Genomic DNA, 26671 nt, shown 5'->3' on the forward strand with positions numbered 1-26671 from the left:
TGGCCATTTCTGGATCTCCCAATTTCATTCTTAAACTCCTTCCTGCTAACCTTATAATCTTCTAGATCTCTATCATTACATGGCTTTTTGAGCCATTCGTAAGCTGTTCTTTCCTTCTTGAATAGATTTACAACAGCCTTTATACAACATGATTCCTGTACCCTACCATCCTTTCCCCGTGTCGTTGGCACGAACCTACGCTGAACTACACGCACATATCCCCTGAACATTTGCCACATTTATACAATACGTTACCCTGAGAACATGTTTCCGATTTATGCTTCCACGTTCTTGCCTGATACCCTCATATTTCCCCTTACTCCAATTAAACGTTGCCCGAATTAGTCTGTTCTTATCCCTGTACAATGCTATGGTAAAGGAGATAGAATTGTGATCACTATCGCCAAAATGCTCTCCCACGGAGAGAACTCACACCTGACCAGGTTCATTTCCAAATACCAGATCAGTTACTTCTCATATAGGCGTATCCAGATAATACATCAAGAAACCTTCCTGATCACACCTAACAAACTCTTGCCCATCTAAACTCCTCACTCTAGGGAGATGCCAATCAACATTTGGGAGATTAAACTGTTATTATTATTCCTTTCAAGAATCTGTCTCCCTACCTGTTCCTCGATGTCTCAGTTACTATTGGGTGGTCTACAAAAACACCCAGTAGAGTTATTGACCCCTTCTTATTCCGAACCTCCGCCCACAGAGACTCCGCAAACAACCCCTCCAAGACTTCCTCCTTTTCTGCAGCCATGACACTATCTCTGATCTACAGTGCCCCCAACATTTACACTTTCTTGTTGTATTTAGGGGTGTAGGAAACGAGAGTGAGCTCAGAGCTGGTAGAGAGAGAGTTTATACAGTAAAATAAAGTCAATATGATCTCAATGAGGATTCGTTACTTATGGCCGAAATGTGAAGCGGCAGCAGAAAGATAAAAGTGGGTAACTACCTCCTCAGAGTCCATGCTGGATGTAACATTTTCTATTCGGCTGGACGAAATGAATAAATCCGGACTCTGATGGCATGGTACTTTATCAGACAATCATCCTTGGCGACCACCGTCAGCAACAGAACAGCCGAATGACGGAACAAAAACAGGAAATACTGCAAACACTCATCCAGGCAAACCAGAATATGTGGAAAAACAGTTGAAGTATCTCTCCTCAGAACTGCTTTGAGAGAGATCCCTGACACGAGTGTTAACTTGTTTCTCTTTCCATTCCAGCTGCTTGGGTCTCAGTGTTTCCAGCATTCCCGAGTTTGTTTCCTATTCCAGCATTTGACACATCACTGACTTCACAACAGAACATTAACTAATTCCAACAGATACAGCGCAGACTGACACAACCCCAGAGACAGACCTGAGGCCTCCCACTGAATCCATCACAGGGAAGCAGGGGAGAGCAATTTAAAGTCCAGCAGCGAACTCATTGCCGTAGTTAGATATCTGTAACAGTATCAGATGTAGATATAATATAATGCATTTCATGGTATTGATAACAATGTATCACCACTTCGGTTGTATTAATTGTCTTAGCAGCGATTTTTTTCTACTGCTTTGCATTCAGAAATATTGCGGACAGTTATTAAAAATCAACTACAGCTTCGTCTTACAACATAGAAACCCTGACTGTTGCCAAAGTGTTACGACCTGTCAATGCTTTGATTGTTGCACTAAACTCAGAAAATGCGCTTGCATAAAAATGCAGACAATCATTTGCTATAATCGCCGTACAAACACAATATTTGCAAATGTAGCGCAGTTGCTGCAAGACCAAAAGCACCCGAAAGAGATCCCAGCATCCTATTATTGATCACAAACCGCTGGGGAAAAGCTGCCTTACACACTCAATGCCACAGAAATTGTGATACAAATGCCAGCATCTATGGTCCCGCAGTTTCCACTCCATTCCTGAAATGCGGAATACTGGGACTGGGATATGACAGATTAAAACAGCGATAGAATCAATCACAACTTTATAAGTAATTTCAACATCCACCCACTGCAGCTGACACTGCGGCTTACCGAGAAGTGCAGGATTCTAATGTTCCTCCTCTATCTCCTAGTCTCTGGTACAGTGTAGGTGTGTGCGGTTCATTCTGTACCTGTCAGTCACTGATACAGTGTAGGTTTGTGCTGTTCATTCTGTACCTGTCAGTCTCTGGTAGAGTGTGAGTGCGTGGGGTTCATTCTGTACCTGTCAGCCTCTGATACAGTGTGAGTGTGTGGGTTTCATTCGTTACCTGTCAAATCACTCTGTAAAGAATTGCTTTCTGATGTTAGTCTGAAATGTTCCTTTATCGAGTCTCCACGTTTCGCTCCGTTGCCTTGTTGATGTATAAATTTTGAAGTAGCAGCTGGCATCCATCTTATCTCTACATTTGATGACTCTGAACACCTCTATCATATGTCCTCTCATTCTGTGCCAACTTAGGCCAAATAGATTTAATTCTCTCGATATTCCTGCATAGTTCACACTCTGCAGTCATGCAATGAGTCTAGTCGCCTTTCTCCAGACATGATCTCCTCTAAGCGCATTATATAACCAAACATTATATTGACCTTCCTAATTACTTCAGTGCATTGTCTCGATGTTGATAGCGATGTCTACAAGTACACCCAAATCCCTCTCATACAATGCACGTTCTTACTCTGGACCCCATTGTATATTTATGTCTAATATTCCTACTTCCTATATGTAATATTTTACGTTTACTTACATTGAATTTCAGCTGCTATTTATCTGCCTTACACTTACTGGCTAATTGTTAACATCTTTGTAGGGGAACACTTCCGCAAAACAGGAGTTAAGAATATCCGCTATGTTCTCCTCTTTATAATGTAATACCCCACTGTTATTCCAAATGCACTTAACTTCCCACTTTACGTTTCTTTTATGACTAAAATATTGGCAAAATCGCTTGGGGTTTGTAATAGCATTATCAGCAATATCCTTCTCAACGTGCCTTTGGCAATCTGAATTTCCCATTTGACTATAGCTCATATGTTAATATGCCTTGTGGTTAAAATATATTACATTTTTCTGTATTCTGTATTCTATAGTTGTCTTTTCTTCAATATTTTATATATATCGTTGTTCATCCATGTTGTCGGTCTGTTGTTGTTGTTTTTTATTGCTTCTCCTGACATTGGGCATGAACATTTCCTGCACTGCATTCATGACCTCATTACATCGATGCCATTGTTTCGCAATTCACTCAACATCAAGCAGTTTCTTCCAATTTGCTCTCTGAGGACTTTGCCATTACTGCATAAACTTTGTTATTTTTTTTTGAAATTCAATATAATGGTTTTGATTTTTATTGATATACTCCCCCAAAGTACTTAGAGACGAACAATATTATGATCACTTGTTCTTGAAGGCTCAACAACTTCCGAACTCAAAATTGTGCCTTGAATGTTACGGTGTATCCGATCTAGACAGGCCTCCCCATGCTGGTCCCCTTGCCCCTCTGTGTTTCTTCACATTCCATCATTTGTTATGTATCCCCTGGCCTTGCTAAAACTCTTCGCCTGTATCACCTCACTTCTGCATTGACGTGAAAACTCCAGATTTAAATGGAAAAAAAATTAAGTTAAATAGAAAAGTACTCATCCACCTATGACGTTCACAATATTTTTAACGTCTTAAACATCACTCGTAAATTGTTCTGCTCCAAGGAAAACAAATTCACACAAGAGGATTACTATTAGAATTTTCATTCATATTGGGCTTCCAACCGGGTAATGATGTCAATTACAACCAACGTTTAAATGACAAGCTCTGCAATCTTCGTCAGGGTTGATGCCTAATGACATCAAGACGTCGGTTGTAATCAACACCTGTAGCCGGCTAGAAGTCCGAGAAGGTTTTTTTTTTTGTCAGATATGTTGGGAAAGCACCAGCTCCTTTTACATTCATTCATATCTTACCGGTGCAATAGTAAGTCAATATTTTGTCTGAATGTTCACGGGGATGGAGAGAATGTAGTTCAGCCCCTGACCGTGAACTCGGGCCCAGTTTTGGTAGGACATAAATGTCACCATCACCATGGTAACTGCCCTGTCTCATATCGCCTCTTTCCTTCTGTCACCCTTGTACAGGGAGAACACTATCTTACGGGCAATGAACGCACCGTTCAGCTTGCCTTTGGCCTTTCGAAGAAAAAGAGTGCTGTTTGCACCTTCTATTTGCATCATCGAACATTTGTAACGAGGACATGTTCTCCCTGATCTTCAATGTCCATAGCGTAACAGTTTTTATGCGAGGTTCTCAGACAGTCAGCCTGATTCCATTGACACTTTTTTGGAAACTTTTGCCTGCTCCTGATTCAGCATTTTTTTTTAGTCTCAAAATGAGATGAAAAAACCTTGGTGGTTCCCTGTGACAGGGAAGGGGATTGTCAGGCAGTGTGGTAGTGACAGGTGACTCAGTGGTAAGTGGGGAAAGACAGAAGATACTGTGGCTGCAAAAGAGACAACAGGATGGCGGGTTAACTCCCCATACAAGGGTTCAGAGTGTATAGGTGCAGCTGCAGGATATTGTGAAGAAGCAAGAAGCAAGTGAGAAACAAGAGTCTCTGGCGCAAATCGGCACCACTGTCATGGTCACAAAATGGGAAGTGTTTCTACATACTGAGGGCATAGAGTGAGAAAGGAAGCCTCTTTCCTTCTGTCAGCCGTCTACAGAAAGATCAGTATCTTATGGCCAATGAACACACCATCCAGGTAGCCGTTGCTCTCTGGAAGGAAAACGGTGCTTTCAAGAATAAGTTATAATTCCAGACCCACTGAGAGCTCCTCCCCAGATCCAGGACAGGACACAATGGCATACCGCACTTTGAATTTATAAGCATTTTTCCAGTAAAAATATACCCAACCAGACACAGTTTGACAACTCCGCTGGTCCTGGAATTGCTAAGAACTGCTCCTGGACTCAGGAACTGACTCTGGCTGCTCTTCGTGCTAGACCAAATGTCACGTCCTGACCGTGAACTTGGGCTCTGATTCTGCAGGACATAACTTTCATGGATATGGCCCTGACCTTGTTCACTGTACCCCCCCCCCCCTCCGTCTCGTATCACCTCATTCCTCCTGTCTCCCATGTACACAAAGGACAGCATTGAATGCACCATCCAGCTGGCCTTTGGAGACTGGAAAGAAACTTGTGCGATCACCCTCCATTCAGAAGTCAGCCCGAGTCCACAAACACTTTTGCTAACCTTTGCCTGTACCCGCTTCTACGAATTTCTTCAAGTTCAAAATCAGACGAAGAAACACTAGTGGTTCCCCATGTGGCAGGGACGGGTATAGTCATGCAGTGCATTTGTGATAGGGGACTTGACAGCTAGGAAAACAAACAAGAGATACTGTGGTCACAAAAGAGACCCAGGATGCTGCCGTGCCTCCCAAGTGCTATAGTCCAGCTGTAATCGAGCAGCTGCAAGATATTCTGAAGGTGTACATTGAAAAGCAAGAGGTTGTGGTGCATACTGGCACCAATGTCGTTGTAAAAAAAGAGGGGAAGAGTTTCTGCAGACTGGGTATATAGAGTTAGGAAATACAGTGAAGAGAAGGACGTATAAGGTCACCATTTCAGGATTACTCCCAGTGCCATGGGCTGGTGTAGCTAGGAATGGGATGATAGTACAATTGAATGAAAAACTAAGGAAGTGGTGCAGGGGGCAGGCTTTCAAGCTTCGATCAATGAAGCATATTTCTGTGCAAGCGGTGACTTGTCAAAGAGGGTCGAGTTGTTTCACCTGAACTTGAGGTGATCTAATATGCTGGACGTGACGTGATGTTGGCTAATGCTACTCGTGGGGGGGGGGGTGTTTAAGCTGGTATTACAGGGGGCTGGGAGTCGGTACTCCAGGACACTTAATAAAGGATTGGACACATAGGCAGACATCAGTGGAAGTACGGACAGGGAAATCCAAATAAATAGGTATGATGATGCATATAGTTTGAATTGCGTGTTTTTGAATGCAGGGAATATAACGGGTAAACATGCAGAACTTAGAAGATGGATCAGTACATGGAGCTACAATGTTTTGGCCATTACAGAGACTTGGTTGAGAGATGGGCAGGGATGCGTGATTAATCTACTAGGCTTTTGAAGTTTATCAAAAGCTGGAGAAGGTAGTGAAGTTGTTGTGAGTTGGACTGCGAACCGGGGACAATATCACAGCTGCACTTAGGGGAGACATAATGGAGGGTTCAGACAATGAGTCCATTTGAGTAGTACTCAAGACCAGAAAGGGTGCAAACAAGCTAAAGGGATTTTACTGCTACCTGCATAATGAGTCATAAGGGCGTGCGGTCTGTACAGAATACTCTCAAACGGGTGATTGCTCCCTTTCTGCTTCTGAGATCAATTTACAGTCTATCAATAGACAGACTCTCCACAGTTTCTTCCCTTTCTACAGCTGTGTTACTATCATACTCTCCCTGTGTTTCAATGACACTCTCCTTACAATCTTTAATCGACTCTGTGCATTTTGAAACATCTGAACCAAGCGAAGTTCAGAAGCCATTGCCACCCTTGTGATTGTCAATTCTCCGTGATAGATTGGAGTGTACCACAACATATGTAACAATCATGCCAGCTCAGTTACACTTGTCCAGTTTTCTACCTTAACTGCAGGAGCTATGCAATCTTCCGTGGATTTTGCAATTTCTGTATGACTAGGAAAATGATTGTTTGAATTTATGGCTAACGTACTCATATTTAAAATTGCCTTATTCGAAAGCTCCTCTGAATTGCAATTGGGCGTGGTCGTTATCTGCACAGGTGACCATTTAACGTAAACACATACTTCAGTCCATTCTTCAGCTCTTTTCTGAATTTGCTCTGCGTCAGTGTATAGATGCAAGTATTGGTGCACATACTCAAAACTTGGAGCATGAGCCCACATTGTTGTAGGATGTATACCGGGGAACTCAAATAACTGTCATGATAAAAATAATTTACCGTTTGCCATTGCAGGGAAAAAACTACACAGGGTATCCAAAATAATATGAAATTAGCTGAAATTGCAAACAATAAAATCATTGATTTTCTGCGCTTTTCCACCTCGGTATCTTTCTGCTTATCGCTGCTCTTCCGAAGCCCTCTGCGGACCCTATTTGCCGCAATAATGTGTCTTACTGTTAACCCATTGAACACTAGAATTAAGACGATCGGTAGCAACGGTGCTAAAATGTTATCCAGTAATTCGATTCCTTTCCACACAGGTAAAGTAGCGTATTCATGTGTGAAGGCGCAACGCCACGACACGTTTTCAATGATGGCGTAAGGTTCAATGGCAAAGTAAAATGGCACACTTCTCCCGCAGCTCACTATAAGCACGGTCAACATAACCACCGTTGCTGTTCTCTCAGTACAGTATCGTTCCCCGAGCTTTCCACAACATATTGCGATGAAACGATCGAAGGTCAAACTGACCGTAAACCAAACAGAACAGTCTCTCGTCAGTACCATCAATACCATTGTCAGAGCGCATACAGGAGTGATGAGCAGGGATCTGCAATAAATGTAGATATTGTTGGTCTGTTCCACTAAAGCGAAAACTATAACCACCATCAGATCCGGTGTTGCCATTCCAACCAGGTAACGAGTAATGCATTTGGAGAGTCCGCATTTTCCCTGAGACAGGATCACAATCGCCGTTAAGTTAACTGCAGGAAATTTGGAGAAAAAAATATAACAATATAATTATGGTTAGCTATGCTTTGCAGGGTATGCTTATTGTTATGCAGGATTTAGATTTTTTGGAAGTGAAAAGCATAAATTCAATGTGTGTGGACTCCGTCGATGCACTCCCCCGGAGGACAATAATGGAGAGAATTGACAGCGGGTTGTCGACTTTCTGACAGTTAAGAGTCGGGCATTTGTTTTCTACGACTGACGTAACGGTGAACGGTTGATTGCTCCATAAACAACATCATTTCTATTATTTGAGTTAAAATAGCTGAAGGGATTATTTGTAGTGAAAATATAAGATTCAATGCATAAATTATAATTTAGTGGCTTATGGAAGAGCAGACCTGAGAGCCGATATTCGACTGGCTGGCCAGTTGAAAAAGCTTCCGATCCGGAACAGCGACCACTATCGGTTCAGAGAACCGAGTAAGGTGAACCTATGAAACCATGGCAATTTCGGCACCAACGTCATTGACAAAAGAAAAAAAAAAGCATCACATAGAAAAAAAAAGGAAACTGAATAACAAAACGATCAGATATTTGAATACTCAATTCTAGAAATACATTTCAGTAAAAGTACAAACAGAGCAGTGGATCAAAAGTTAGAAGACGACGGCATCACTCATAGAGTGACCAGCTCCCGTATCTTACCAGGGATACCGATCGCCACAATTGCCGGATAGAAAACGCTCACGATGTAGTAAATCGCTGGATATCCCATATTCCGTCAGCAGCAGTGTAACGCTCCGACTGCTCATATGGACTGGTAGCAGGTTTTACAGAGTTATATGCAGTTGAGAGCAATTCCACAGAGGCAATTAGTCTGCTTATCACATCAGATACAATGGGGACAACCAGCCACATAAACACTGACATTAAAATATTTTTCTCACTCCGTCACCGTGCTATAAATACGTATCCACAGGGAATGTTACAAATTATTAACTTCTAAACAAAAGACAATATGAACGTTGCCAATGTATTTTCCAAGCCACCTGGCTTCAGCTGCTGCAATGGTACATTTTCTCATCAGTGTTCTTTCTAACATCGGCAACCATCTTGAACAAGTAACATCGACAATCGATTTTAAACGGATTTATTTGGACTAGATTGGCGGAGCACATTCATATCGGACATTGAGGGCAGGACATTGGCTCGGAAGGTGAAATGAAGTACACTCTATTGAAGGGGAGATAGGATCATGTTTTTCTTTCGCTCGTACTAGTAATTTCGAATCATTTGAATGTCGAATGTCACAGTTACAGCTGATGACATGTATCACAATAAAACACGCTGTACGTATGTTCTTCCAAGCATATAAAATAGATTGAGTGCAGTTTTCGAGGGACTTTTCATAATAATAGAAAAAGAAAATAAGCGCCGACTCAGATTTAGACGTGGCTTGTGGACGGATTGATGAACGATCCTTTCTGGATTAGCAGAGAGTGCCCGGCTGATTCTTTGTGTATAACAAGTGCTCGGCAGGATCGGTGTTAGGTCCGTTAGTATTTACTATAAATATTAATTACTTAGATTTCAAAGTAGAAAACTGATTCAGAAAAAATGCGGAGAATCCTAGGTTGGAGGCTTTGTTACAGACAGGAAATCCATCCAAGCTTGTAGGTAGATATTGAATGGCTGGGAAATCGGTAGAAAAATGGCAGATGGAATTTAATGCAGGCTAGTGTGAGGTTAACTGTGTAGCGAGGAAAGATACAACAGGTTAAGAAGCAGCTAATGAATATTTCGACTTTAGTGTGCAGTATTTAAAAAGAGTCCTGGGCATACAGATCGATAATTCACGAGCAGATCGTCTCGTACTGAGCAGTCATAACATGGGCCTTCACAATCTGTGCACTGCGTACAGGAGTTCGGACGTTATGTTAAAGCTGCACAACACATTGGTGAGGCTGTAGAGAGAATATTGTCGGGCTGTTCCGGTCACCTACCGGAAATGTTTTGAAATGTCAATAAGCTTTATACTTTTAGCGATAATTTGAAAAGAAGAGTTCGGGAACTGATGAGAAGTGTTTGAGGGGCAGGTTGAATAGATCAATAAATTATTCGCTTGACAGCAGGAGAATGAATGGTGATCATACAGTAGTAGAGCAAATTGTGACAGTTACAGACGGGCGAATTCCCGGAGATATTCCCCATCATCTGAGTGAATCTACAGGAGTTCATAGGTTTGGGGTGAAAGTTGAATTATTGAAAAGGGGTATGTGCTGAAGCTTATTCACTGAGTGGGTCGAACGAGTGTGGAAGAATGGCCAGCGAAATTGGCAGTTTTATCATTGGAGTGAAGGTTGTGCCGGCACGTGTATGAGCGTCGGACGGAGAATGCAGAAATGGGACGGAGCGTGGAGCTAGATAGACAGAAGACCCTATTTCTCTGTAGTAATAATCAATGACTCCATGACTATCTCTGTACTATTTCTCCATTCAGTGTCTTCTTATTTTCTACTTTGTCACCACTCTAAGTACGTACAAAACTGCGGATGTGCTCAAGCTCACATTTCAAGCACACTTCCTTCTGCTCTTGGAGTACCCCCTCATTGCCTATTGTGGAATTCGTACCGATGTTCAGCCCGCGGTTGGCTAGAGAAAGTCTGACGTCAGTACCCGTCGTGGAACTGTTATCGATGTGCGGCTGTCGGTAGGATGACTCACTGTAGGATGACTCACCATTCTATATCCATTTTTCAGCTGGTATCAACGTGTGGCTCTCGGTTCGTTTGAGAATGTTTTCAGCATTGGTAACACGCTTTACTTTATTACACTTTGAATCCCATTTTAAGGCTGACTGCGCCCGTCTCAAAAATTTACTAACCTTACTTGAGAATTGCTTTTTTTTTTCATCCCTGATTCGTAAACATCTGTCTTTTGTTGCGACAAAAGATCATTTAAATTCCTACACCGCCATTTTTATTACCAACAACGTCAGTAATCATTACATCCGATTAGATGATTAATACAGCAACACTCGCACTGGTTTTGGTTATTTCTGCTATATTTGCGTTATTACCAAGGAATAAATTTTTATCTGTATGGAATTACCCCTCAGATGGCAATGATTGCAGTCTTTCAAGTAGCGAATGGAATGAGGTAGAGAAGGACAGTGACGAACGGAGGTCAATTTCTCGGCAAAGCCGGTTCGAACTCGCACGGGAACTCTGACGTAGCAAGGATTCCCTGCAACTGTGGCCATTGCTCCAGACGCTGGAGCTGCTGCCTAGGCGGTCTCTGCTCTCGGTACACACTGCCGTGTGAAACATGATGAAGCAGGGTTCCTGTTCTGGATGGCATCAAAACTCCTTTTTACACGCTGCAGATTTGTTTGACCGTAAGTGGTGAATATTCCATCGTATTCTTGTTGTATGTCATGTGAGGACAGAAAGTAGGATATTTTAAGAGGCGAGTCTCCACTGTGAATTTCTGCACCACGCAGATGGGGCGGGGGTCGGGGTAAAATGTACATCTTCTTAAGTACCCGTTGGAGACGGAGGACGGGATGCTCATGGTGCGTTAGGTAACGACATGATCATCTCTTTTCCCAGCTGCGTTAGGGGATGAAGTTATGATCGTAATTTCTCCAAAAAGTGAGATATGGATAATATTTGTTTCTGGGTGATAATATCGTTCAGTCGAGTGAAGGTCAGGAAAATTTCGTGTAAAATTACACACTGAAACCTGAAAAACAATAACCAAGAATATGGTGCTGCAAAGCTTCATGGAGAGCGAAGGGCAAGACAAGGCACACGATGTGTCATGGCTATCTACTGCAACCGAAGACGTTTCCAATCTTGCCAATTTTTTTCTGCCATTGGACCTAAATTGCTAAGGCCGATGGAGTAGAACTGTCCCAGAGCGACGTTTTTTTGCACTATGAACTTTTTCCCGTACAGGTTTACGTCATTGTCGGAAACGTGAGTCAATGCATTTCAACAACCAATAATTTACCGATATAGAAATAAAGCAGCAAAACAACTCAGCTCGGACATAGCACATTCATATTCTTCCGTAATTTTAACTTGCACAATTTGTACAATCATTGCAAGTATACATTTGTGTTCTAGTTGTGATTCGGTTAACATTCCAAAAAAATTGTTATTTCAAAAAAAATGTTTTCAGTTTATCACAATGTGCACATACAAGTAGAAAGATTATACAGAGAGGTAGATTCGGAAGGATTACATTTACGAGACAGATATTTCTAGTCTGTGAGGAGACCACTAGTATTCAGTCGGGCTGTGTAAAAACAACAAGAGAGAATTATTGCAAATCCCTAATTAGATTATTCACAGTCAAAGTGAGATGTAGTTAACCCGTTGTAGTTCGGTACGTGCAGAATTCAGGATTACGCTCAGTTATACGTTTGTGCGCAAAAAAACCCCACAAGAAATTTTTTTAAAATATTTTGAAATAATTTGTAAATAATGCTCGAATGAAATTAAACATTGCAGGGAACAGAATAAAAATGTATCTGCAAAAGGATAGTAAAGTAAAACATAGCGCCAGCACTCCCCTAAATCACACTCACGGTCATCTTTCTTTGTTACTGGATAGCCAATACCTGGACTTCGGTTGGATGACAACAGACATGAAGCAGACACATTGATAGTAATGCTGAAACGTCGCAATGATAACGGGCCTGGTTTATAGATCAAAGAGGTAACTCCGTTCAACAACCCGAATAGTCTGTGATTTTACTAACCACCGGACTAACTAGGCTGATGTTAATCACTGCTTCTTCTGAACCGTCACTGAGCTGAAATGATAATATCACTGTTGCCCAAGCTGACAGCATCATTATTAATGCAACTGAATATTATTAACCCGAATGTTAATGTTGTTGCCTCTGCAGCCTCAAGTGGTCAAAGCGACGATGTCCCGGCGTTACCTGGCCATTCACTGAAACACATTGCTAAGATATCCATATTTTGAATTTCTTATCTATAAATTCAGATGGTGGACATAAAGATAAATTAACCAGTCTTGAGAAGCCGGTTGACAGCTATAAGCCTTCCTGCAGCAGTGGCGCACCAGCACATTTGCTACGGGTCTTCCAGAGTAAAAATATCTGCAGGGAACCACGGAGATGGCTAACCATGACGATATCAAAGTGTGACATACCCGTTGAGGAAGATGTGTGTAAATAGTGAGCCAGCACGGCCCAGGGAAAATATATTTTCCATGTTAATTTGTTAGAGCGGGCAAAGCAGCGTAGGAACTTTTTTACGTGCCGATTTGCACTCGCTGATTGACCGATGGTCTGCGGAGAAGACTGAATGAAGCGAGGCGGATCGCGTCCATGAGGGCTTGAAACAGAGGGACTATTGTAAAATCGGAAAGGCATCACCAAACATTCGTAATTACCAGAGAGCGTTGTAGTCGCCATCTTCCACTAATCACCAGACTGATGCAGATCCATTGTCCACACTCCGTAGATCCAGTCTCGTGAAGACCGGACCATTTTCAGTGTTTTACATTCGCGCCGGCGCCGTCTGGGGTCTGGGATGAGCGAATAAAGCAATGCTCTAGCGCATTGACTGAGTAGTCATTCATGGTTGCGACTGATGAGGGGTGAGATCGAGCAGACGACCCCGAGCAGAATAATGTCAGTAAGGAAGGCGATTGCAAAGCCTGTTATTCGACAGGGGATAAGGTGCTGGATTTCCATTTACCGAAGGCCATAGCCTTCAGTAGGAGTTAGTTCTGGTCGCTGGCATCATTCGTCTCCATGGATTTGCTGGATGAAGACAATTGAGGCTGCGGGCCTGCTTTCCGGCCAGTGAGTCAACAACTCAGAAGTGAGGCAGATAACGAGGCGAAGTGAGGGTCGGGGTGGAGTGACAGGGGTAAGAAAGAGGATGCGCTGGAGCTTTTGGAAATCATCAAGTTGGATAAGTCGCCATGACCGGATGAGATAGATAATAGACAATATACAATAGGTGCGGGAGTAGGCCTTTCGAGCCAGCACCACCATTCACTGTGATCATGGCTGATCATCCACAATCAGTACCCCGTTCCTGCCTTCTCCCCATATCACTTGACTCCGCTATCTTTAAAAGCTCTATCTCACTCTTACTTGAAACATACAGAGAATTGCCCTCCACTGCCTTCTGAGGCAGAGATGCACCACAGGCTGCTGATAGAGGCGAGCGAGGACATTTCTGAGCCTCTGGCGATAATCTTTGAATCATCAACGGGGACGGGAGAGGTTCTGGAGGATTGGAGGTTAGCGAATGCTGTTTATTTATTCAAGAAAATGAGTAGAGTTAGCCCAGGAAATTGTAGACTAGTGTGTCTTACTTCAGTTTTTGGTAGGTTGATGGAGAAGAACATGAGAGTCAGAATTTATGAACATTTGGAGAATAATACTATCAATAATAGTCAGCATGGCTTAATGAAGGGCAGGTCGTGCCTGACGAGCCTGATTGATTTTCTTAAGGTTGTGACTAAACACATTGATGAAGGCAGAGCAGTAGATGTAGTATATCTGGATTTCAGCAAGACATTTGATAAGGTACCCCATGCAAGGCTTATTGAGAAGGGAAGGAGGCATGGGATCCAAGGGGACGTTGCTTTGTAGATCCACAAATGGCTTGCCCACAGAAGGCAAAGAGTGCTTGTAGACGTGTCATATTCTGCATAGGGGTCAGGATGGTCCTGGACTTATTTCCACGGCTTAATTAACTTATTATTATTTAATTATTTATGGTTTTCTATTGCTATATTTCTATTTATTCTTGGTTGGTGCGAGTGTAACGAAACCAAATTTCACTCGGGATCAATAAAGTAGGTCTCTCTGTCCGTGACCAGTGTTGTGCCTCAGGGGTCTGTCTCGGACCCTTACTCTTCCCGATTTTTATAAATGACATGGATGGGGAAGTGGAGGGATGGGTTAGTCAGTATTTTGATGACACCAAGTTTTGAGGTGTTGTGGATAGTGTGGAAGGCTTTCAGAGGTTACAGCGGGAGATTGAAAGGATGCAAAACTGGGCTGCGAAGTGGCAGGTGGAGTTCAATCCAGATAAACGTGAAGTCGTTCATTTTGGTAGGTCAAATATGATTGCAGAATATAGTATTAATTGTAAGGCTCTTGGCAGTCCTGAGAATCAGAGGGATCTTGGGGTCCGAGTTCATCGGACGCTCAAAGCAGCTGCGCAGGTTGACTCTGTGGTTAAAATGGCGTACGGTGCATTGACCTTCATTAATCGTGGAATTGAATTCAGGAGCCGAGAGGTAAAGTTGCCGCTATATAGGACCATGGTCATACCCAAATTGGAGTACTGTGCTCAGCTCTGGTCGCCTCACTACAGGAAGGATGTGGAAGCCATAGAAAAGCTGCAGAGGAGATTTACAAGGATGTTGCCTGGATTTTGGAGCATGCCTTATGAAAACAGGTTGAGTGAACTCGGCCTTTTCTTCTTGGAGCGACGGAGGATGAGAGGTGACCTGATTGAGGTGTACAAGATGATGAAAGGCATTGATCGAGTGGATAGTCAGAGGCTTTTTCCCAGGGATGAAATCGCTGACGCTAGAGGACACAACTTTAAGATACTGGGGCGTAGGTACAGAGGAGATGTCAGGAGTAAGCTTTTTACTCAGAGAGTGGTGAATGCTTGCAATGGGCTGCTGGCAACGGTGGTGGAGGCGGATACGACAGGGTCTTTTAAGTGACTTTTGCATAGGTACATGGAGCTTAGCAAAATAGAGGGCTACGGGTAAACCTAGTAATTTCTAAGTTAGGGACATGTTCGTCACACCTTTGAAGGTCGAAGGGCCTGTATTGTGCTGTAGGTTTTCTATGTGTCTATTCTGAGAGTTTTATACGCCCTCTGGCGTTAGCTGGGGAGTGAAATCTGCAAGTAAACCTGTACTATAGCGCTTCAACTTATTAGTCATTCATTGTTTGGGTATGGTAAACGGTGAGGTAGAACAAACGAACTTAGTGAGAGGTGGTGCCCGGAAGGAGGTGGATCACACACCATGTTGTCCGAGAGGAGACAAGGTGCTAGAATTCCATTTACTGAAGGCGATCGCTAAATCGTGGTGTTCCTGTGAGTGCTTGCTGAGTTCAGGGGTTTCTTTCGTCTCCAGGGTTTAACCGGAAATTTCAGACCGGTGGTGCGGCAAGTGGGTCAACACCTTAGCAGCGACCAGGCGAAGTGAGAGTCGTGGGTAGAGAGCCAGGTCTATCACAAGGTGAGAGAGATGAGGTAAGAGTAGAGCTGGGAGATTCGATAGGGAAAAACATGATGGAGTCGTGGAGGTCTGCGATGCTCATGTTCACAAGCCGTATAAGTGCTCTGACCAACCGATGCCTACAGGGAAGTCCGGCGATTGCCTAGATGTTGAAGGGTGAGAGAGAGGCTCGGTGGGGAGAACAGACTGCGCACATTGAGTCCACACAGGTAGTTGCTGCTGCGTAGGAATTCAGCAGAGCTGACCAGGAATAGTCGTTGCGGTCTACCGTTCAAGAAGGTCATGTTTGATTCATGTGGAGGCTTCCATATGGCAGGTTGTTCAGAATAATTAGCTGGATAATATAGGGAGAATAGGCTAAGTGGATATATAATTGGTTTCAAAGCACAAAGCAGAGGGTGATAGTAGAATGATTTTTTTGGGCGGGGGGACTAGATGGTCTGACTAAAGATATACCTCACGTATTTGCACTGAGTTTATTTATTTATTTCAGTCTTCTAAATCATTGTTCGCAAGAAATATACAAGGCATGGTTCGACATTTTACCAGTATAACTGCTATCAATATAGGTGATAGAGTGGACAGTGATGAGTGTTATCGAATTCCATTGAAAATTTGATCTACAGTGTAAGTGGGCCGAGGTATGTTAAATGGAGCTCCATTCGGATCAGTTCGAGATGCTGCAGTTGGGAATGTAGATTAATCTAAAATATCCTCTATAAACGGTTTGGCTCTGGGGTTTGCAGTGGAACAGAGGGAGCAACAGTGTGTCCTCAGCATTGTTAGTTTGAAGGGTAAACAGTCGCAGGGTATACTACCTTTGAGTAACAAAGGATGTTCTGCAAAATAGGTTCAGAATGTTAGGTGCTATGTTAAAGACAGGTCTGTCAGGGTGCCATCTCAGGATTGCTAACATATGCTTGTGGAGACTGAAATGGGACGAATTTACAACTTAACACGGGTTTAAGAAAATATTCCAGGAGGGAAGGTGACGTATGTTTGGATCATTGGGCTCTCTTACAGGGAATCCAGCACCAGTGCAGAGGACAGTGTTTGTACCTGATCCTTGAGGGGGGCTAATATCCAACTGGAAAGAATTTCTGGTGTTCCACGGGCCGGGTTGTTGGGGTTAAAACACAGTTGCTGAGGATGGTAAACAGACTAACAGAACAGATAATGGAGGGGCAATGGAGACAAATGTTGTTCTGACCTCAAACAGAAATCAAATGTTTGAGACATGGTGCGATGATTCTCGTTATTCCCTTACTAGGGCCCTAGGCTTCAAAGTGGAGATTAAGTCATCGATGATTTTCCGTCACCATCGTCCTCTTGATGTCAATGGCATGGATGGAGTTCACCAACACTTCAGCAATCTATAATACCCACTGCATAGGGAATTGTTTTATACAGCTTCAAGAGAGTCCATTTTTGTCGGACTTACCCGTTTTCAACTGTCACGTTGGACACATAGGGCTGGACTTTGCGAGGCAAATGTCAATAGCAGCGCATATTCCAATGCATGAAATATGGTAAGAAAGGCAGATGAGTTCAGGTCAAAATAAACGCATGGAATTATAATACTGCACTGATTATTGAGATTTTGTTGCAGGAGTGTCAGAACTGGCGGCTTAATATTGCGGAGTTCCGTTACTTTAGAAGCGACAGAGCCGGTGGGATAAAGGAGGAGGTATGGCATTGCTGGTCACGGAATTTTTTATTCCACTACTCAGTCAAGACAGACTGGAAAATTCGTCTAGTGATGCTTTGTCGGTCGAACTGTGGAATAGGAATAAGATCACTTTTATGGGGCTATATTTCAGAACACATTACAGACCTCGGGGTTTAGAGGAACGCATTCGTAGACAGAATGTTGCAGAAAGTATAATGTTGCTATGGTAAGCAAATTTGACTTTGTACTTGTTGGCTATGACTCTCATATACCGATATTTATTTATAGTTGTATTCGGGCAGTTTGTTGTTCTTTTATACAGTTTACAGCTACTTTTCTTTAGATTTTGCTAAGTATGGTACAGGAAAAAGGATCTCAGGATTGTATGTGGTGACAATTATGCACTCTGATATGGATATTTTATTTTGAAATTTTAACTTCAGTAAAATGACCTGATTGGGTGCAAATTGTCAAATACGTTCTGTAAGGTTTATTTCATCACTCCGCAGAAGTGCCAATGACAGTGAGCGATACTTAATCTGCTAGTATGGAATGAGATCGGGATGTGGCAGAAATATGTGGAGGGGAAGATAGTGCATCAATTGATCACAGTGTCATTAGCTTCAAATGTAATATTGGAAAAAGAACCCTCTGGTCCGCGGGTTGAAATTAATTTGAAGAACGGCTAATTTGGCTGGTATGAGAAAGAATCTGTCAGTGTAGATCTGGTCAGTGTGCTTTCTGGCAACGATTTACTTAGAAGGAGGGATCATTTCCAAAGTAAGGTTTTGAGAGTAGGAAGCGTCCATATGTCTGTCAGAAGAAAATTAGAGAACCTTGGTTATAAAGTGATATTGAGGACCTGATTGAGAAAACAGGCGGTGCATAGCAGTTCAAGGCAGTTAGGAACATATGCGGTCCATATGTGTATAAGAAGTGCAGGAGAAGACCTCAGGAAAAAAAATCAAAGGGTTAAACAAAGACATGAGTTTGTACTAGCAGACATGGAGAAGGAGAGTCCAAAAGGTTTCTACAGATACTTTAGAAACAGAACGATTACAAGGGACAGAACAAGTCCTCTGAAAGATGAGAATTCCAATCCGTACGTGACGTCAACCGAGATGGGATGATCGATAATGGACTTGTATTTATACTTATTGAGGAGGCGGAAACAGAGTTTACTGAAGTGAGGTGCAGCAACATCGACTTTATAGGCCCCAGACAGATTACAGAGGAGGATGTGTTTCCCTTGTTGAGGCAAAGATGTCGAACCAATCTCCAAAGTCTAACAAGGTGTTACCACTGATCCTGTGGGAGAAAATTGCAGAAATTGCAGGAGCCTTAACAGAGATGCTTAAGTCATCCTTTGTGACAAGTGAGGACCCATAGAATTTGAGAAAAGTTAACGCTGAATCGCTCTTTAAAACAAGACCCTACAAGATCAATCAGGAAATGATAGGCCAGTGAGCATGATATAAATAGGGCAGGGTATTTGAGTATTTGGATAAATACGGGCTTATTAGAGATAGTCAACATGGCTTCCTGTGAGGGAAATCGTGTCTAACAAACCTCATATAGTTTCTCGTGGAAGGAACCATGAGAGTTGATGAAAGCAAGGCAATGGTTGTTTCTACATGGCCTTCCGGAAGGAATATATCAAGGTCCCGCATGGAAGGTTGCGGAAGAAATCGCTCGGCATACAAGAGGAGTTTGTGTATTAGATTTGACATCGGATTTATGGGAGAAACTGGCGCGTGGCATCAGAATGTTGCCTCTCTGACTGGAGGTCTATGACATGGGAAGTGCCGCAGGGTTCCCTGTCGGATCTGGCATTTGTTATCTACATTAGCGACCTGGATGATAATCTGGTCAACTGCAGCAACGTAATTGCCGACGACACCAATGTTGTTGTTGTATTTGATAGCGTGGGTGACTATCAGAGTCTGCAGAGAGATGTGAACCTGGTGGAAAGTGAGCTGAGAAAAGGCAGATGGAATTTAGTGCAGACAACTGCGATATGTTGCACTTCGCTGGACGTAAACAAAGCAGGTCGCAGCGGGACGCTGACGAGTACGCTAGAAAAAGGGGGATTGGGGTGTTACAGCTTAATTTTTTGACAGTGGCGTCATTGGTAGATAGAGTCGGAAGTAAGTTGTATAGGACGTTAGAGAAGCTTAATTTTGAGTATTGTGAGATGGTTTAATCACCTACCTACGAGAAAAATGTAAATACGCTTCGAAGACCACGGAGCAAATTTATACGGGTTTTGCCTGGTTTGGAGGACCTGTGTTGTACGAAAATAGTGAATAGGTTTTGAATTTATTCCTTGGAATATAGAAGACGAGGGGAGGTGGTTTGATGAATGTATACAGAAATTTTATACAGAGAGGGTTAGATACGTTAAATGCAAGCAGGCTTTTTGTAATGAGTTTGGCCGGAACTGCAACAGGACTTCAGGGGTAAAGGGTAAAAGAGAAAATTTCAAGGGGAACATGTGGAAATCTCCTCGCTCAGATAGTTGTGAGATTGTGGAGCAAACTGCCAGCGCAAGAGGTGCATGCGAGCTCGATTGCAACGTTTAAAATAGATTCAAAATGACTGGAATAACTCGGCTGGTCTCGCAGCATCTTTCAGAGGACGAACGATCCACGACCCATCAGGAAAGATGAGAACGAAAGAAAGTTGCGTTGCAGCATTAGGTGTGCAATAGTCAGAACCCGAATACGCCTTCTGGGGGGAGGAGGAGAGGGCTGTGCGAATAAAGAACATCACGTAAAATTACTTGACATTGAAAGATTTCAATGAGGTCTTACATTCACAATAACAAATTGACCATGGATAAATCATATGATTAAAGTATGACTTATTGAAATATCTAGAAGGTCAGGTTAAAGGCAAGATACTGGAGAAAATAAAACTCAAACAGTATTGCAGATGGGTGATCTGCAGCAGAATACCGGTTCACGGGAAATGAAGGGGGAGGGGTGAGTTACCTGCAGTTAAAGAGTCCAGCAAGCTGCAATATCCGGCTATATCCAGGGATGAATATTATTCAGATCACACTTCAAACAGAACCCGATCTACCAGTTCGGCTGAACCTGCAACGAACCTGATGACTGTAAACACTATCCTTAAATGGCTTACACTGAACTGCACTAAACTGCTGTGGAAGAAGAGTGCCAGTCTCGCTGAGAGACTGCACCCCGAACGGTGGAGATATTTATACTTTTCTACACGAAGGAACACATCGCTATGTTTTGTTAGAAGTCTACTGGGCTCCGTGAAGACTTGGAATGTATGTTCATCAGAGAAACGAAGGCGGCGTAGAATGATTTTACTTCTGATAGGAAATTCCTGACAAAATATTAATCCAAACGAAAGCGCAAAGAAAAACATTTCAATAATGACCGAAATCTCAACTGAAGTGACAAGTCAGCAACACATCCACAATTACCAAACGCTAAGTGAACTGGGCAACGGAATTATAGAACCACAGAGCCATAAAACACTACAGCACAGAAGACAGGCCATTCGGCACTCCTAGTCTGTGCCGAAGCAGCATTCCGCTAGTCCCGTTGACCTGCAACCAGTCCATTTACCCTCCAGACCTCTCCCATTCGTGAATCTACCCAATTTATTCTGAAAACTTAAGAGTGAGCCCGCACTTACCACGTCAGACGGCAGCTCGTTCCACACTCCCACCACTCTCTGTGAAGAAGTTTCCCCTAATGTTCCCCCTAACCCTTTCCCCTTTCACCCCAAAGCCATGTCCTCTCATATTTATCTCTCCTAATCTAAGTGGAAAGAGCCTACTCACATTTATATGACTATAACACTTATAATTTTGTAAACCTGTATCAAATTTCCCCTCATTCTTCTGCGCTCCAAGGAATGAAGCCTTAAACTGTTCAAGCTTTCCCTGTAAGTCAACTCCTGAAGACCCTACTATACAGTCTTTCAAACTTACTGATATCCTTCCTATAGTTAGCTGATCAGAACTGCAAACAATACTCCCCGTTTGGCCTCACCAATGTCTTATGCAACCCTACCATAACATCCCAACTCCTATACTCAGTACTTTGATTTATGAATGCCAGGAGGCCAAAAGCCTTCTTTACAACCTTGTCTACCTGTAACGCCACTTTCAGGAAATTATGTATCTGAACTCCCAGATCCCTTTTAAGTGCTCTACCATTTACAGCGTATGTCCTACCTTGACTTCTCCTTCCAAAATGCAACACCTCACATTTGTCTGCATTATATTCCATCTGCCATTTTTGTGGACCATTTTTCCAGTTGTGCAGATCCCTCTGCAAACTTTTAAAATCTTCCTCACTGTCCACAACGCCTCCAATCTTAGTGTCATCAGCAAACTTGCTGATCCAATTTATCTCTTTATAATTTAGATCATTTATATAGACAACAAACAACCATGGTCCCAGCACAGATCCCTGAGGCACACCACTAGTCACAGGCCTCCAGTCTGGTAAGCAATCATCTACCACCACTCTCTGTCTTCTACCACACAGCCAATTTTGAATCCAGTTTACAAACTCTCCATGGATACCTGGTGTCTGAACCTTCTGAACTAAGCTTCCATGTGGGACATTGTCAAAGGCCGTACTAAAGTCCATGTCGACAACATCTACAGCCTTTCCTTCATCGACTTTCTTGGTAACCTCTTTAAAAATCTCTACAGGATTGGTTAAAAACGATATACCACGCAAAAAACATGCTGACTATCTTTAACCAGCCCTTGGCTGTCGAAATACTTGTATATCCGATCTGTCAGAACAGCTTCCAATAATTTAGCTACTACTGGCGTCAGGCCTACCAGCCTGTAATTACCTGGTTCAGTTTTGGAGCCATTGTAAACAACGGAACAAAATGAGCTGCCCTCTAATACTCCGGCACCGCACCCGTGGCTAAAGAATTTTAAAATATTTCTGCCAGGGCCCCTTCAATTTCTGCAGTAGTCTCTCTCAAGCTCCGAGAAAATATCATGACAGGCCTAGCGGGTTTTAACTACCTTTATTTGCTATAGGGCAGCAAGCACCTCCTCCTCTTTAATCTCTATATGTTCCATGATACTATTGCTTGTTTCCCTTCCTTCCATATACGCTATGCCAGTTTCCTGAGTAAATACTGATGCAAAATATTTTTTTTAAGATCTCCCCTATCTCGTGAGGCTCCACACATAGATGTCCACTCTATTCTTCTAGAGGTCCAATATTATCCCTTACTATCCTTTTACTCTTAATATGCTTGCAGAAACTCTTCGGGTTTACGTTCACATTATCTTCCAATCGAACCTCATGATTTCTTTTTGCCTTCCTGATTTCCTTCTGAAGTATTTTCTCGAATTTTCTACACCTTTCAAGTACCTCATTTGTTCCTTGTTGCCTATACCTGCTATACACTTCTCTCTTTTTCTTAACCAGATCCTAAATATCCCTTGAAAACCAAGGTTTCCCCGTTCCTCAGCTCCACCCATATGGCCTCTGTGGACAAGCCCTCCAGTCTGTCCTGCCTACGCACAGCTGTGATATCTTCCCTGACTAGAAATACCAATCCTCCTCCTTTCGTCGCTCCCCTATCACGTCAGAAACAACGTAAACCCGGAACATCAAGGTGCCAGTCCTGCCCCTCCTGCAACCAAGTCTCACTAATAGCAATAATGTCGTAATCTCATATGTCAATCCACACCCTAAGCTCGTCTGCCTTACCCACAATATTCCTTGCATTAAATAGATGCACCTGAGAACATTTCTATCACGTGCAAACATTTGATTTTTGTCTAAACATGCAGTCCTCGTATGACTTTTATCCTCCTCCACCACACTATCTGTTCCACTAATCTGGCTCCCCTTCCCCTGCAAAACCTCCGCAGCGGAACTACCAAATCCTCCTCAAGAATGTTAGTTCCCCTCCAGTTCAGGTGCAGTCCGTTTCTTCGGAAGAGGTCCCACCTTTCCTGGAACAAAGCCCAATTATCCAGAAGCATGACGTCCTCCCTCCTGCACCATTTCCTTAGCCACATATTTAGCTGCATTATCTTCCTATTTCTCGTCTCACTAGCCAGTGGCATGGGGAGCAAAGCTGAGATTGCAACCCTGGAGGTCCTGACCTTCATCTTTGTACCTAACTCCCTAAAGACTATTTGAAGGACCTCATCCTCCTTCCGATCCATGTCATTGGTCCCTCCATGGACCACGACTCCAGGCAGCTCACCCTCCCTTCTTACGTGAAGTAATCACACAGGAAACAACAGCAAGTACAGTAACAATAATTACAACCACTACTACAATAACTTCAACAACTACTACAACATCTGTAACTATGGGATACTAAATATTGTCTGTGTGACAAATTGCTGCATAGGAAATTTCCTGCAACAAGCAGCAATAAACTGTGATAGATTTTGGAATAATTTTCAATAAGACACAAACCCATCCTGTTTTCGGAGAGGCAGTAAGTAAGTTTTAAAATATGTTCGATCTGCAGAAAGACTTGCACTGTTTTTGCTCTGCTGATCTTTGCGGTACAATCGTACAATTTTCACTTTCATGCATGTACATGCATTGCACTTTCAATCATTTCATCTCAATTTCAGCACGACTTCTGCAAGTTTTAGTTTTGTCTGAAAACTTAAGTATCCAACAAAAACCAATGATGCCGGTTACTACATTCGGAATTTTCCCCCATTAGTAACACACACACACACACACACACACACACACACACACACACACACACACACACACACACACACACACACACACACACATACATCCAGATTATCGCTTTCCCTCCTATATGCTGATTAGTCACCACCTTTTGTTTCGACAGAGGCAATGAAGACCAAAGTTAGGGGAGGTGTAACCAATGTCAGTTTGCCGTGTAATGACAGTTTGTGTCCATGGATAATGAGTTGATATGAGAGCTACTGCGGCGTCCTCAGTTGAGGACGAAATGTCAGACGACAAATACAACAAATATTTTGATGATTTAAGAAAAAAGTCCCGAAAAATAAACTAGTTCCAGAGTCAACGCGAAAAAGCCACAAACTGCTTCATTTCAAAGGAATTAAATAGTAAATAGAAGAATTTATTTGCAAGGCGTTTATTTCTAAACTATTTGACTTAAAAGTCGGAGTTATTTAGGAATAAATGGGGCTGTGCAGTGCAGGGCGAAGTCTAGACTACCAAATGCGCTATTCTCTTTATTCTTAAATAAACACAATTTGGTGACGACAGTCAATGCAACATAGAATTATGAAATATGCCAAATCGTGTTGCAACTGCGGGCGTTAACGTTGCCAGCATGAAAAACTTTCTTCTTTATAACGCATTCCCCGTGTCTAATGTTGTAGATCGCCAAAGTTATCAATGCCACAACTGATCCGGTACAACAATGAACCAATTTATTCCACTTGTTCAAAATGTTTCTTCTTCAATATTGCGAATGCTCTCAGCATACAGTACTTTACGGGGTTTATGGAATGCTGACGAAATTAGTAAAGATTTTGGAACATTCATTTGCAAACTCAACCAAGTTCTAGTCGGATAGTATTTCTGTGATTTGCATAGCAACCCATTTAATGTCCACACATATTCCATCCCATTTTTCAGCTCCTCTCTGAACTTCCTCAGCGTCATCCCATAGATTCAAGTGTTAGTGCAGGTATTCAGATGTGTTAGCATAATACCACGTATTTGAAAGATAAATATCAGAGTATTCAAATACTTTTCTGTGAAAGAATAATTCACCGCTGGCCAGTTCATAGAGTGTATTATACAGGATATCCACAGTAAAATGAAGTTGGCTGACAGAGCTAACAACAAAATAATAGATTTCCTCCGGTTCTCCACTTCTAGATCTTTTTGATTTTCAGTGATACTCCGGAGTCCCTTGCCGACTTTATTTGCCGCTATAATGTGTCTCGCTGTTAAACCGTTACATGGAAGGATTAAACAAATTGGTAATAACGATGTGGTAATGCTGTCAAGCAACTCGTAGACCGTCCAAACTGCTGAAGTGAAGTATTCAGGTATGGGGACGTAACGCCAAGGTACAATAAGCAGACAGCCTGTCACTTTCATTCTGTGATAACCTGGTTTCTGGCCCAGTTCCATCGACCAGAAGCAGGAATATAGCCTACCATTCTCCTCCAATCCATGTCCTCTCCAAATGTCTCCTAAATGTTGCAATTGAACCTGCATTCATCACTTCCTCTGGCAATTCCTTCCACATTCGCACTTCCCCTCTGAATACAAAAAGTCCCCTCGCATGTTCCCCCTTAATCATTTCGCCTTTTACACTTAACCTATTACCTTTTGTTCTAGTCTCAGCTAACGTAAAGGGTAAAAGCTTCATCTTGGATGAGACTAAACCTACTTAAGTTTTCTCCCGAACTAGGCCCTTAACTCCTGGGGACGTCATTATACGTCTTCTCTATCATATTTCAAGCTTCTTGGTAGCTTTCTCCTAGATCGATGACCAGAACTGCACACAACCTTCCAAGATTTTCTTCACGAACATTCTAAACAACTTCAATATAATATTCCGTGTCGTGTACGCAGTACTTTGATTTATGAAGGTCAATGTGCTAAAGGCTCTCTTCATGATTTTTTACTTGGAATTATGACACTGTATTCCCAGATCTCTCAATACTGACCAGAACCCCTATCATTTACTATGTAAGTCTTTCCGTGGATGGTCCTGGCCAAAGTGCTTCACCTAGCACGCGCCTGCATTATTTTCTATCTGCAAATCCTTCAGCATATTTATCTAGCTGCTTCCATTCTTGACCCTAGTTCTGCTAACCTTCTTCACTGTCCACTCACGATCTAAATCTAGGTGTCATCTCTAAATGCAGATTACCATATTACCATTAAAATCAAAATCCTTACAGTATATACCCCCTCCACTACAATCTCTTCCAATCTGCTAATAACGACTGATGTGAGACCCACCTACCTGAAACTTCCCGGCCTACTCACAGAGCCTTTCTTTAACAAGGGAAGCTAACCTCTCCTCTCGCAGCTCACCCGATTGTATGATGTTTTAA

This window comes from Hemitrygon akajei, chromosome 1 (assembly GCF_048418815.1).
Source record: "Hemitrygon akajei chromosome 1, sHemAka1.3, whole genome shotgun sequence".
Classification (NCBI taxonomy): domain Eukaryota; kingdom Metazoa; phylum Chordata; class Chondrichthyes; order Myliobatiformes; family Dasyatidae; genus Hemitrygon; species Hemitrygon akajei.